Consider the following 14,491-nt stretch of genomic DNA (forward strand, 5'->3'; position numbering starts at 1 on the left):
TACCTTCTGGTTCATAATGAGAGGATAATCAAAGGACTGACAAATAGTGGTTAAAATTTCAAGATCCGAAAGGAAAAACAAAAGATGTATTCATATTAAAATTTCTACCCATAAAGAAATTATGTTTTATGAGGACTGTATTTAAAGCTTGTGATTTAGTTTAAAAACTGTGTAATATTAGTGAGTTTTTTTTGTTTATGCATATATACGCAAATTTATATAATGTATAATAACTATGTGCATAAGTATTATACAGTATATAAATATAATACTCAGGCACTGCTACTAAAGATGAAGCTTATATTGATAAAAGAAGGAAGGGATGGGCAGGGAAGGGGTATCAAGGATTTGGATAAACTGGGAAGCCCTGATCAGTTAGGTAGAAACTGCCCCTTCTCCCAGAAGGGAGTGGCAGACCTTTAGCTAACTTGCGCTCAAAACTAATAGTAATTACTCCTAATATCTAAATAACTAAATGAATAATAAAATGCTATTGCAATGAAGGTCTAATTTCACTAGACAGGCAAACTCCTGAGTAGAAACCACAATGGCTTTTGCCACTATGGCCTCCCAGGCAAACCTCAAATGGGGAACAGTGAGCAGAGAGACCTGCTCACCTCAACCCCCAGGATTCAAATGTTAAACTCCTTTCTAACTGTCCCCTTACCCAGAGTCCTCCCGGGGGGTGGGGTCCCCTGGAATTCCAGGCTTGGCCTTGTATCCTGCTGGAATTCCACCCTGCCATTTTTCATAAAACAGTTGTAAATAAGGAACTTCATACCAAAACAATTACACAGAAGTAAAATGGGCTGCTTTGGGTTGCATGGGACTACAATCCTTAGTGCAATAACAGACTGGATATATTTTAGTAAATACAACATTAATGAAAAATAAAGCTCTCATCTGCAGTGGAGTTCTTTTTCAGTAAAAATTTTAATAAATAGATATGAATCAGCTCATGAATTTAATATTTTTTATGAATTTACATTATGAATATGGAGAAAGTAATAATATCAGTTACAATTAAAGTGTCACTCCTTCTTCCTTGTTATTTGTATGAAATGAAGTTTTCTCTTTAAACTCAATGTTTTCAGAGTTTTATAGATTTTCAAGAAACCCAGAATGAACCTGTAAGGGAAAAACCTCTTTATTGTTTCTGAATATTTTAAATCATTTAAAAATTAAAATATGGAGTGATTTGCTCTAACAGGGCATAATTGGACTAATAATCAAAATAACATACTGGCTTCATGATAGAATATGAAATTTAAAAAAAACACTTCAAAGCCTTTAATTTATTCTAGTAGAAAACTAATCTTTCTCTCTTTAAATTTTTCTCTCTGCATTTTTTCTATAACCCTGAAGTTCTTTGTGTCTGCCAAAATATATAATTGAATCTCTCTTTCGTCTCTTTCTGTCTCACTCTGTTACTGTCTTTTTGTCTCTGTCTCTCTTCAACTCTGTTCACTGTCTCTGTCTCTGTGACTCTTTTATATTCACAGCTTAACATTTTTTCCTTTAAAAAATTTGGGGACAAATTCAACTGTTACTGGGAAAGTAATAGAAATAATAGTATAATCGCATTTAAGGTGCATATTGATATTTCTCATCACTTAAATAATAGTATGATCAAGATCAGTTGCCATCTAGCAAAAGAAAGCAACAATTTTAGGATTTTTTTTTTTGTATTTTCAAATAGCATCTCTTGATGGGTTCTAATTTGAATACATTTTCAGTGCAATGAAAATTGACCAGATATGTATTTTTGTAGGAACTGTGGAATAAAAGAAAAGAAAAACAAAATTCATTAACTAATTGCTCCATGACCTGATTCACTTAGGAAGTAGTTTTCTTAGTGCAGCAATGACATCTTTATTTCTCAGGCTGTATATTAGAGGATTAAACATTGGGGTAACAGTGGTGTAGAAAAGAGCCAACACTTTTACTGATCCTACTGACTGACTGGATTTTGGCTGCAAATACACAATACTTCCAGAACCATAGAATAATCCCACAACCATGAGGTGAGAAGAACAGGTAGAGAAGGCTTTAGATCTCCCTGAGGTTGAAGGCAGCCTCAGGACGGTGGTAATTATTTTAACATAGGATATAAGTATCAACAGAAAGGGAGTTATTACAAATATCAGTGCAGCAACATGGACAGAAATTTCTATTTCATATGTGTCTCCACAGGCCAACTCTATTAATGGTGGTGCATCACAGAAAACATGATTAAGTTTGTTAGGACCACAAAAGTTCAGAGAAAAAATCTGGTATGTCTCTTCAATCAGTATTGGAACCCCAATTACCCACGAAACCACAACCAGTTGGACACATACCTTGTGATTCATAATAAGAGGATAATAGAGAGGTTTACAGATGGCCACATAACGATCATAAGCCATCCCAGCCAGAAGCAAGCACTCCGCCGCTCCCAGAATATAAAGAAAGCAAGCTTGTACAGCACAGGCTACGAAGGAAATAGTTCTTTTCTGGGTCCAGAGATCTGCCAACATTCTGGGGATAGTGACTGATGTGTAACAGATTTCCAAAAAGGAAAAGTTCCCAAGGAAAAAATACATGGGAGTTTGGAGACCTGGATCCATCTTGGTTATGATAATGAGGAGACTGTTTCCTATCAGTATACAAAGGTAAATGCTTAAGAAAATCCCAAAGAGAAAACCTTGGAGTTTGGGAAGATCAGAAAATCCTAGGAGAATGAATTCCACCACAACTGTGAGATTGTCCGCTGACATTGTGTTATTCTTTTGCCTGTGGAAATAATGAATTCAGAACTAGTCAATCACTTTTCTTGTATTGGTGCTGTTTTCCTTTTAACAAATAAAAGGTTACATTTCATGATCGGAAAAATTTCTCCTGCATTTATTATTTCATGTTGTATCACCCTTCCAGCATTCTATATTGTATTTTATTCTATAATCTTTTGATTATGAAGTATTTCCTCTCTGCTAAGAACAGCATTAAAGTATTATAAATATATTTCTTGAATATATGGATGGAAACATAGAGACAGGAAATTGTCTGGTAAAGCTTTTAAAATTATACTTCATCCCATTAATTCTAATAGAAACACCATTGAACATTCTTCCTCATATTTCTACTTTCTGTGATAATTTCCAGATGGCAAAAATTATATCCTTCATGCAGGACTTGAGGGGGGGGAAAGAGCCATTGTGAATTGTATTGAATATGACTTTCATTATTGCTTTGTTCCTTTCAGCCTCCCTATCTTTGCTCAAGATGTTGTTGTTGTTTTTAATCTAGATAGCCCCCTCCCCAGCCTCACAAATATTCTGGACTTATGGGAATCCTATCATTCTATGATGGCTCTATTATTTCCTCATTCTTCTTATAGAATTTCCTGGCTATATTCAGTCCATCTACATTGCCATCCACTTCTTGCTTCAATGACCATATAATTTGATCCACACTACACATTTGTTAATTAACAAATGTTATCTTCTTTACCATTCTGTCTTTTCCATATTCTGTTACACCTTCTACATTCTAAGCACCTTTAGGGAAAATGCCATTTCTTATATAATTTGATTTACTTGAACTAAATATAACATCTACTCAATAAAATATGATAGGTGGAAAATATTATTTAAGGTATATGTTCTAAACACAAATATTTTTCATACTAACTTATGTTTAAAATTCTATACTTAGAGATTCCTTCAGTATTGGTAAAAATTCATCCCATTTAAATATCTTTTCATTCATCAAAATATATTATCCTTTTACATTTTAGTGTGGACTCTTGATCAGTCTAGTCCCACTGCAATATCCATCCTAGATCTATTTACTGGAGAAATGAAACTGATAAGATAGCAAATTATATTATTTCATATATTTAAAATTGAGAATGAACTGTGACACAGCCCAGTCTTCTTTGTAGGTTGTAGCAGTGATTAGAGAATATTAGCAGGGTACTAGGTTATTTAAAGAGAGTAGGTATCAAAAGGACTGATACTACTAATTTAAATATCTAAGAGAAGTTAAATAAAACTAAAAAAAGTATTCTCTATTTATTTTTTTCTTTTTTAAAGTAATGTTCCTGAACTCAAAATGTTACCTTTCTAGCTTGCTTGGATTGTTCTTTGTAGACATATTCCAATGGAAGAAACATTAGCTTTGGATTGAAAAGTTGTGTTCAAATAATAACACTTAATCTTATTGCTTATGTTGTAATCAGTAAGTAATTTATCATTTCTGGATCTCATTTTCCTTATCTGTAATGTGAGGGTTGATGTTTCAGATATCTTCCATCTTTAGATCTTTGAGACTAGAACAATATAAGAGGTATTCTTACCTTTTTGCAAATAGTCATATTCTCTAGTGTTCTACCAGTGAGTGAGAAGGCAATATACAATTATGCATTGGAAGAAGTTGACTGACCTTAAATTCTACTCCTGACTATCACACTAATTTTGAAGCCAAGGTTAAATATTTAATTTTCTGTGCTTCATCTTGCTCCTTCGTGGTGTGTGAATATCGTCAATACTGCCTCTCACCAAGGTTACTACCAAGATTATTTTGGACAGTATATCTATAAAAACAATTTTAAAAAATTTAAATGACATAGATAAGTAAGGCAGCATCAACATCTTTAATATTACTATCATTGTCATTATTAGATCAAACTCAGAAAAAATTATCCTCTTGTCATGATCATGTTATTATTCTTTTATTTATTTTTATTATCCTGTGCCTACAGGAAGTCTTTCTTTGTGAAATCACTTTTTTGTATATGAGTAAATATATTGGGCTTTTGTCTGTCTTTAACCTCCCCAGGGGAAAGGGAGACAGTGATGCATTGAATCTTTTTCAAATTCTTTAATAACTATGTAAATTCCATCTAGGACATGGCCATTATTCACTATTACTAATCATATCAAGAAAAATTAGGTTAATCTTTAGAATGTCTTCTAAATGAAGCTATATAATCCATTTCAAAATGACACCATAGCCTTGATATAATAACTATTCATATAACAGTTTATCCTACATTTTCCCCAAGAATCAAAGTTGAACATAAATATAGTATAACACTTCCATCTTCTTCTCTACTTTAAAAATGGAGATGTTTGATTTTCTTAAGCATTTCATTATTCATGATGTTTCTAATGTTCTTTGGAAATAGTGTATGTCATTAATTACTAAATACTTAGTATTTTTATAAACAAAAATAATTTTTCCTCCTAGCTTTAAATCATCAGTGCCACTAAGATAGTCAATTTCCACGTCCCCATGTTCGGTTTCAATTATTTATTTGTAATTTTCCTACCTTTGTCAAAGATAAGTCTGCATGGTAAAGACAGAAGAAAAAAAATTGGAAAATTTAGATATCTTCCAATTTTCTGTCAGCAAAGATCATCTCTAAGCACTGTGATTACTTCTTATATTTCAAGTATGACCTTTCTAGCTATTCATTTCACATATGGATATATATATATGCATATATATATGTTTGTATATACTTAGGTATTTACACATATATAAATCTAATACATAATATATAAATATTACACTATGCAACTATATTGGTTTCAAGAATATTCGTTGAATTGGATTGAAGTCAGGAGTGATAATTTGAAGTAGGAAATTAAATTAGTAATTGGAAAATAACTATATTGTCACAGAAAGAACTAGAGCCTCATCCTATTTCTTTTATTTTTTTCTAATTAGAGACTTGTGATACTCTGTTTATGTTCTAACTTGTCAGGAATATCAAATACTTATTATAACCAAATATCTAAATAGAAATATAAAAATGTATAAATTAATTAAGTATAAAAGCTCATAAAAGCTTTGAGTGGATTATATTATTGAAAGTAATAAAATATAAAATTTAACATCTTTATTTTAAAGATGATGCAGATAGCTTAATTGACTTGCCAATATTCAAATATTCATTAAGAATTGGATATAAGATTTAAACTTAGAATCTCCTGACCCTGAGAGTAGCACTCCTATACCTACCTCATTTAACATTTCTTCGTAAAATTGATCAAGTTCATAAAACACAGAATGAATGATGTTTATTGTGTTTAATTTTAAAAATACATACAATGAGTTTTTCCAAAACTATCATTGCGAAAAATATCTATGTCTTATGAATGTCTTATTTTCAAACACACATACATATATACATGAGGTTGTTAAAAATAAAGAATATTAATATCTTTCACAAAGAGTTGAGTCAAATAATATCAATGGGAGAATCTGTAATCATTAAAATGTCACTAATATAAATAAAAATAATGATGAATAAAATTTTCTAAGTTGAAATAATTCAGGAATAATAAATAATCTAACTTCAATGATTCAATTTTAAAAATAACCCCCATGATGATAGAAAATATAATATTTTAGAGAACAATTTGGAATTGTAGAAATAAAGTCACTATTCACTTTTCACACTTTAGGAGATCAGTGCAGAGTAAAGGGTTACACATACATGGAAATATCATCTGTAGCTGAAAAGAAAGAAAAAGAAACCATGAGTAATCATCAGGAAACAACTAAAAATATTTTAGCACAGGATTTTAATGAAATGTTTTATAATAAAAGAGAACAAAACTAACGAGCTTTGGAAGGTTTTTTTTTTGTTTTGTTTTGTTTTTTATTTTTTAATAAAGTGAGATTAAGCAAAGAAAGCAAAACTAGGATACAAATATCCACAATGTTGACCCTATCATAAATTAAAACAAAAGGTAACAGGAATCTAGGTTCATATTAATTATACTCAAAAATCTTGGTTTTGAAGAACAGATGATAAAACCTGCTTTTCTCTTCTGACCAGAGAGGGTTGAGGGGAGTACAGGTATGCAACCTACATTAATTATTAGATATGTCTGTACTGATGCTTGCCTTTCTTTAATTTTTCTTTTTTGAAAGAGAAAATTAGTGGATGGAGAGTTTTGAGAAATGACTGGATAAAAAGCAGAAAAAATGAAGCAACTATAAAAGATGCTACATTCAATTCTTTATTTGACTAACAGTAAAGTCCCCCTATTTCCACACACACATTTTGGCTGGCAGTGAGATTAAGGGTTATTTTGTGAAAAGAATCTTTTTTTCCATGGTCAATGTCTTTTCAAAATCTCTGTCCCTGAGTAGGTTCATAATTTTCAATGCCATTAAAAAGATCAAAGGTTAGTTATGTTTCAAATCCCCTTCAGGTCAATGAACCCAAAAGGGAGATGGAAAAAAAGAGCTTGTACTTACCTTTATTAAATGGAATTAAGTCATATTAGTTAGCTCATTTCTTCAATAATGATAATGAAAATAATTGAGACACATAATAATTTACATTTATTAGCTAACTTAATGTTTGCAAAGTTCCTTATGTACATTATTGCAACAGTACTTATAACATAAACAACACAGATATTCTGATTTTACGGAGGAGGAAACTGAGATTCAGCTATTTTAAGTGTTTTTTGCCACAATTCCCCAGCTGTTAGGTACTAAAGTGAGGATTTGAACATAAGGCTCTCGAGAATGACTGAAAGTTAAACACTTTTTCCATGAGGCCATGATTCTTCTCCCTTAAGCATTATAATTTACCAAACAGCACCAACCAACTAAGGGAAGCAATCTCCTATGTAAAAATATATATCATTAAATGAAATCACTTATTAGTATTCCTTTTTAGTTGAAAAGATTGCTGCCCTTCTAGCTCTCTGGGGATAGGTCCTCCACATGTCATGACTCACTTTTTAATGAGGAAGAAGGTCTTCTGGCTCAAAGTCCAATCATCCGAACAACCCTTACTAGAAGCAAGTTAGTATAGGGAAAATTTCTAACCTTTGAATCAAGAGACTATATTTAAGCGTTAGATCTAGCGCTACCTAAATAGTAATTACTGTACGGTCATTTTTCTTCTCCTTTTATTAGTTTTCTCATTTGTAAAATGGAAGTGATGTTTCATAGTGTTATAGAGAGAAAAACAATGAGCAAGATTGGGATGAATGAATACTAGTCTTCACTTGAATCAAGTTTGACACAGTGTTTAGTACTTTGACTCAAAGGAGTAGGAAAGAGGATAAGGAAAGAGGTGTTGGGGATAGCTATGCTATATCTATTAAGAGTAATCTAAATCAATGAGCATCAGGTTGGTATCTGGCTCGAGATTCTTCTCCCTCTCACAGTCCCTGGTCTGACATGGTTGTGGTCTAGACCAAAGTAAAGGAAGGGATAGTGATGTTCTTCTTGGCAGTTGTGCTATTGTTATCTCACAGCTCTATTTAGTAATAGGTGAATGAACTTCTTGTGGCAATGAGGTATGGATGCTCGATCTGCAGGTCTACAGGCCTACCCACCCTTCACCACCCTCTCCCTGAAGAAATTCCCTTCTCAAGACTGAGACCCTGAGTGGCCGAGTCCATGAGCTTTTATAGAGGTGGTACCAACTGTCTTTTGCCCTTGGCTCATGCCATCTGGGTAAATTCCAAGTTCAATATTCAAAGATCTGTCACTCAAGGTGTTCTCCATCTTTTTCCAGAATTTATCTATAGCAGAGGCAAGGGCCTATGCTATGGGTCCAGTTTTCCACCATTAGAAATAGAGGCAAGCAATCTTAATTTACATAAGGAACACCATCTTGAAGCATAATGCAGACTCCATTTCACCACTATTACTGTTGTGCATTCTTATTAAACCTCTATTTCTGCTTCTTAACCCTGCCCTTTCCTAAAAGATAGTTACATGTACCATCTTGTGGTCACTTGGGCTAATTAACCCCTAATTGCCTGCAACACTAACAGGCTAATTATAATTCTATTTTCTGTCACTGCCTCCTTGATGTAGAAACCAAAAAAATAAAAAACCAAGGTTAAGTAAAGGAAGTGGTAGTAGCTGTTACTGACTATTTCAAGAAACATGGACCAAAATGAATGGCATTATTGAAAAAAAATGGCAGAACATTTTGTATTCTATGTCCTGCAACAGTAGTAAGCAGAACATCAATGTAAATAACATTTTAAGACTAATCATTCCCAGCTCTTGAAAAAAAGTGAGGTGGAAAAGAAGGAATACATTTCCATGTAGCTATGCCTTTAAAAGAGCCAATCTAATTCCATCCTTAAATTTGTAAAATGCTTTAGAAATTTAATATCTCCAAATTTGAGCATTGGTCACTCCATAGCTCAGCATGGAAAAGCACTCAGTGAGGGAGAATTTATTAAAGGAACTCTCCTAAGATGTGAACCAGTTCTATTTCACAATATGTGGTGATAATTAGATTAAGTCTACACTGCCCATCTTTAGATTTAATCATCAAAGGTCAGAGTACCTCCAAAATTCTTGGAGGTCCTTAACCCAAGTGTGATAGAGTGGGTAATGAATCAGAATCGACTGACCTCCCCCTAGGTGTTCTATGAGAAGCTTCTATTTTGATTGGACATGCAAACTAGGGGAAGGCACAGGAAGTGACTCATAATTGACCCCTTAGGGCTTCTGGTGAAGAGGGTGGCTGGTGAAGGAGGTCTTCTAGCTCTTCTGGTCAGTGGAGGTGGTGAGTTTAAAGACTGACTGAATCTTCCTGAACTTCTCTTAAGGGACTTCCTTAATAGACTCTGTGAATGAAGTTTTCCTACATTCATCTCCAGGCCTCTGGCCCTGTGCATCTAGGTTGAGGGTTAATTAGATCTATCTGGATTAATTAGAGGATCTTAGTAAATTACCTACTGTGTTAGATTCTTATTTCCTTATTTCCTCTCTCTCTTCTTAATTGTAAATAAACTTCCATAAAAGTCAATTTTGATTTGAGATTATTCTTACTTGCGGATTGATAATAATTCAATCCTCTGGACACCATATTTTAATATATTGAACCCAAAAAAACCCTTTTCCCCCCTTACAATGCAGAATACAGATGCAATTGTTAAGAGAATATCTGAGTTGCCACTCAATAGAAATATCATAAAAGACCAAATAATGAGACTGAACACAAATTTGCAATATCAATTAGAGAGACATAAGTAATTGTAAATATTTTTCTATCTTTCTTGATGAAACTACTGATGTCACTTCACATGCTCAGTTGGCTTTTATTGGTCGATATTCTGATGGTCTCACAATAAGAGGAGATTGATAAAGTTAGTATCAGTGCCAAGAAGTACATAAGGAAGCGAAATATTTAAGGTTGTTATACAAACATTCCATGACCTAAGCATTGATGTCTCTAAAGTTGTGTCAGTGACGATAGATGGGGCACCAAACATGGTGGGGTAAAAAGTAAGATTTGTCAAATTGTTCATGGGAGCTATTAGACATCCAATTGTTCCTTTTTATTGTATTATCCATCAAGAGGCTTTATGTGCCAAGGAAGGATTCACTGGCTTAAATGACTCAATGTCAGTTGTTACAAAAATAGTTAATTTTTAATAGCTGCTCGCCCCCTTCACAAGTGAAAATTTTCTGCACTTTTACTGGAGATTGATTCCAGCTACAATGGACTGCTGATGTACAATAATGTAAGATGGCTGAGCCAAGGTCAAATTCTTGAGCATTTTGTGGAGTGCTTTGAAGAAATTAAGGTATTTCTTGAGGAAAAGGATCTGGGAAACTTTCCTCAGCTCAATGATATTTGAGTCAACACCCTGATATTTTTTACAGGTCTCTCTGTTCATATTAATGAATTGAATTTAAAGTTCAAGGTTTTGGCAAAAGTATTAATGATATGTTTGGATACATAAAAGCTTTTGAAAGTAAACTTAAAAATTTTCAAGTGAGATGTAGAACCTAAAACTTATAAGTATTTTCCTCTAGTAACAAAATATTTTGAGAAGGCCAATGTAGCTGTACAAAATGAAATGGAACCCTTGCATATAAAGTACCAGTATGTTTTAGACTTGTTACTTGAGCAGTTCAGTGATAGATTAATCAGTTTAGAAGCCTAGAACAGACCATGAAAATAATTAAGTATCTTGATGTAGTAGTCTACAGTAGTTTGGAATTAAATGGTTTCTAATGGATACAAATTGATGATTTGGAGATGCAACTTACAGAATTTCAAGACATCATCTGGGCTCAGGTGTTTGTTGACTTGAAGACAAAACTTGAGAATGTGGAAAGGTGCTACTTGGAGAATCAAGCGGAATGCTAATACAAACAGGAAATTTGGAGTGCCTGGAACTAATTACCAGACACTTTTAGTACCCTGAAAAATATATCAATGGCTTTATTCACAATTTTTCCCTCTACGTACTTTTGTGAGACCTTATTCTCAGCATTAAATAATATCAAAACCAACGAAAGAAAATGATTGACAGATGAAGTTAGTAGTGCTTGCTTGGGCTTGAAGTATACAAAATACCAACCTTCATTTGAATATTTAGTGGCCAAATGAATTTTCATTAGCCAAAGAAATTCAGCAAAAAAAAAGTCACTAGTAGGCAGGTTAAAGAATTTCCCCTCCCCCTCACAGCACCCCATACAAATTAAATAATATCTAGATCAACAAAAGAAACTGACTGACAGAAGAACAAAGAAGTCACTAAGGAAGTAAGTTAAATAATTAGTTTTCATTTTATTAAATTCAGTTATATATTGCAATTATACATTTTTTGTTATTTAATTTTAAATGTAGCAAAATTATGTTTTTTTTTCTGAAGTGATGCACTACCCAAGTTATGCTTGTTTTTTTGGCAAATTTTGACACACCTAGCTCAAAAGGTTTCCCATCACTATTCTAGGACAAAAAGAATATTTAACATCTTATTGAGTCTGTTAGCTCCACCTAAAGTACTTTAAGGCCTATTGTTGGCCTGAAACTCTGGGATCTCCCTCTAGGAGAAATTCTCATGTGACAAGGTCAAACTTAGGGACTTCTGCTTTCAAACTGACTAAAATTAAGGGGTCTTCAGATTTCAAGTTGACAAATGCAATGGCTAAATGCTGGGCAAATAAAAAAGAGGCAAAAGATAGTCTCTGTTTTTAAGGAACTTACAGTCTAATGGGATAGTCGACACTTAAAAACATATATTTGCATGTATATATGCATATATACACAAATTTATATAATGTATAATAAATATGTGCATAATTATTATACAACATAAATATAATTATTAATAATATGTATAATATTAATGATTATTATATGTGTGTTTGTGGAGAAAATAAGAATACAAAAAAAGGAGAAAATAAGTATACAAAAAGCTAATTAAGACTTGAGGATATCTGCTAATTTCATTTAAATGATTCAGGAATGTTGAAAGGCTTATGGTTTTATATGGGGAAAGGAGTTTCTTGAAGATAGCCTGTCAGGGACAAGAGTCAATTTGTAGTTTCATACAACCAGGTTGTCAGTCAGAGTAATTGTGTTTTATTTTAAATAATGAGTTGTGTAAATAAGGATTATAGAAAATTCACTGTAATATGTAAATATATTCATTTCCCAAAGCTATGACTTCTTTTGTGGAAGGTAGGGAAAGAGAAAAAGGAACAAAGAGAGACAAAGACAGGGACAGAGGCTGAAAAAGAGACAAAGAAACAAGAGAGAACAGTGAAAGATATATTCAGAAATTTAAAGAAACAGAGATAGGGAGATAGAGTCAGAGAAATAGAAACAGAGACAGAGATATGGCAACAGACAGAGACACAGAGAGACCTAGCAATAAAGATAATGAGACAGATAGACAGACAGACAAAGAGAATTAGTGTTTGGGTTACCATTTTGTTAATTGGGATGGTTTTGAGACAGATGAAGGGTTCTTTTCAGATTCTTTTTCCATAATATTGGCTAGTAGTTTTCATCATTTGGTTAAAGAGGATTTATTAGTATTAAATGTGAAATACATTTGGTGCGTCTTCTTAGATTAATCTTTCTACCTCTGTTAAAGACCCTTCTTATAACTACTTCTGAAGTTCTCATTTCTTTTTTACTGTAATGTTTAGTAGCTTCCCACAACTTCAAAAACCCTAAAACGCTTGTATTTGGTTATGGTGTCCAATAATTTATTCCTTTTTGGAAGTCATTCTGAAAACCCTTAGTCTGAATACTTCTCTAGAAAGCGGTTATTCCAGTTCACATGGAATTCATCCTATTCATTATCCCTTACAGCACAATAGTATTCCATCATTGACAGATACTACAATTTCTTCAACCATTCCCCAATCAAAGGGCATTTTATTTTCCAATTTTTTTGCCACCACAAAAAGCATGGCTATATATATGTACAAGTCTTTTTCCTTATGATCTCTATTGGGCTATAAAGTCAGCAGTGGTATGGCTGGATCAAAAGGCAGACAGTCTTTTAAAAGCCCTTTGGGCATAGTTCCAAATTACCGTCTAGAATCTTTGGATCAATTCACAACTCCACCAGCAATGCATCAATGTCCCAATTTTGCCACATCCCCTCCAACATTTATTATTTTCCTTTGCTGTCATTTTAGCCATTCTACTAGGTATGAGGTGGTACCTCAGAGTTGTCTTGATTTGCATTTCTCTAATTATAAGAAATTTAGAAAACTTTTTCCTGTGCTTATTGAGAGTATAGATTTCTTTATTTGGAAATTGCCTATTCATGTCCTTTGCCCATTTATCAATTGGGGAATGGCTGGATTTTTTGTACAATTGACTTAGCTTCTTATTGAGTAACTAGACCTTTTTCAGAGATTTTTGTTATAAAGATTTTTCCCCAATTAGTTACTCCCCTTCTAATTTTGATTTCATTCGTTTTGTTTCTAGAAAACTTTTCAATTTAATGTAATTGATAATTGTTCATTTTACATTTTGTAATATTCTCTATCTCTTGCTTGGTCTTAAAATCTTTCCTTTCCCATAGATCTGACAGGTTAACTACTCCATGTTCTGTGTCTTAATCAGTGCCAAAAAGATGGCCCTGCTTTATAATACAGTTTTAAATCTGGTACAGCTTCACATTTTTTTCATTATTTCCTCTATATTCTTGATCTTTTTTTCTTCCAAATGAATTTTGTTATAGTTTTTCTAATTCAGTAAAAAAGTTTGGTAGGTAAAGGCACTGAATAAATAAATTAATTTATGTAGGATTGCCATTTTTACTATGTTAGCTTGTTTTACCCAAGAGCAATTAATGTAATTCCAATTGTTTAGATCTAGTTTTAATTGTGTGAAAAGTGTTTTGAAGTTGTGTTTATATAATTCCTGTGTTTGTCTTGGCAAATAAATTTTAATTATTTTATATTGTGTAGGGTGATTTTAAATGGAATTTCTTTTTTTAACTCTTTGCTGCTGTGATGTGTTGGATATATATATAGAAATGCTGATGATTTATGTGAGTTTATTCTGAATCCTGCAACTTTGCTAAAGTTGTTGATTATTTCCACTAGCTTTTTAGTTGATTCTCTGGGATTCTTTAAGTAGACCATCATATCATCTTCAAAGAGTGATAGCTTGGTCTCCTCATTGCCTATTTTAATACCTTCGATTTCTTTTTCTTCTCTAATTGTTATGTCTAGTGTTTCCAGTACAATG

At 32.8% G+C, this 14,491-nt stretch overlaps 1 pseudogene; it reads right to left on the bottom strand.

Annotated features, from left to right (window-relative positions):
* Positions 1-1,832: 1,832 nt before the first annotated feature.
* LOC123251642 lies at positions 1,833-4,882 on the bottom strand (annotated as a pseudogene).
* Between the last annotated feature and the right edge of the window lie 9,609 nt (positions 4,883-14,491).

The sequence above is a fragment of the Gracilinanus agilis genome, chromosome 6, assembly GCF_016433145.1.
Source record: "Gracilinanus agilis isolate LMUSP501 chromosome 6, AgileGrace, whole genome shotgun sequence".
NCBI classification, from domain to species: Eukaryota; Metazoa; Chordata; class Mammalia; order Didelphimorphia; family Didelphidae; genus Gracilinanus; species Gracilinanus agilis.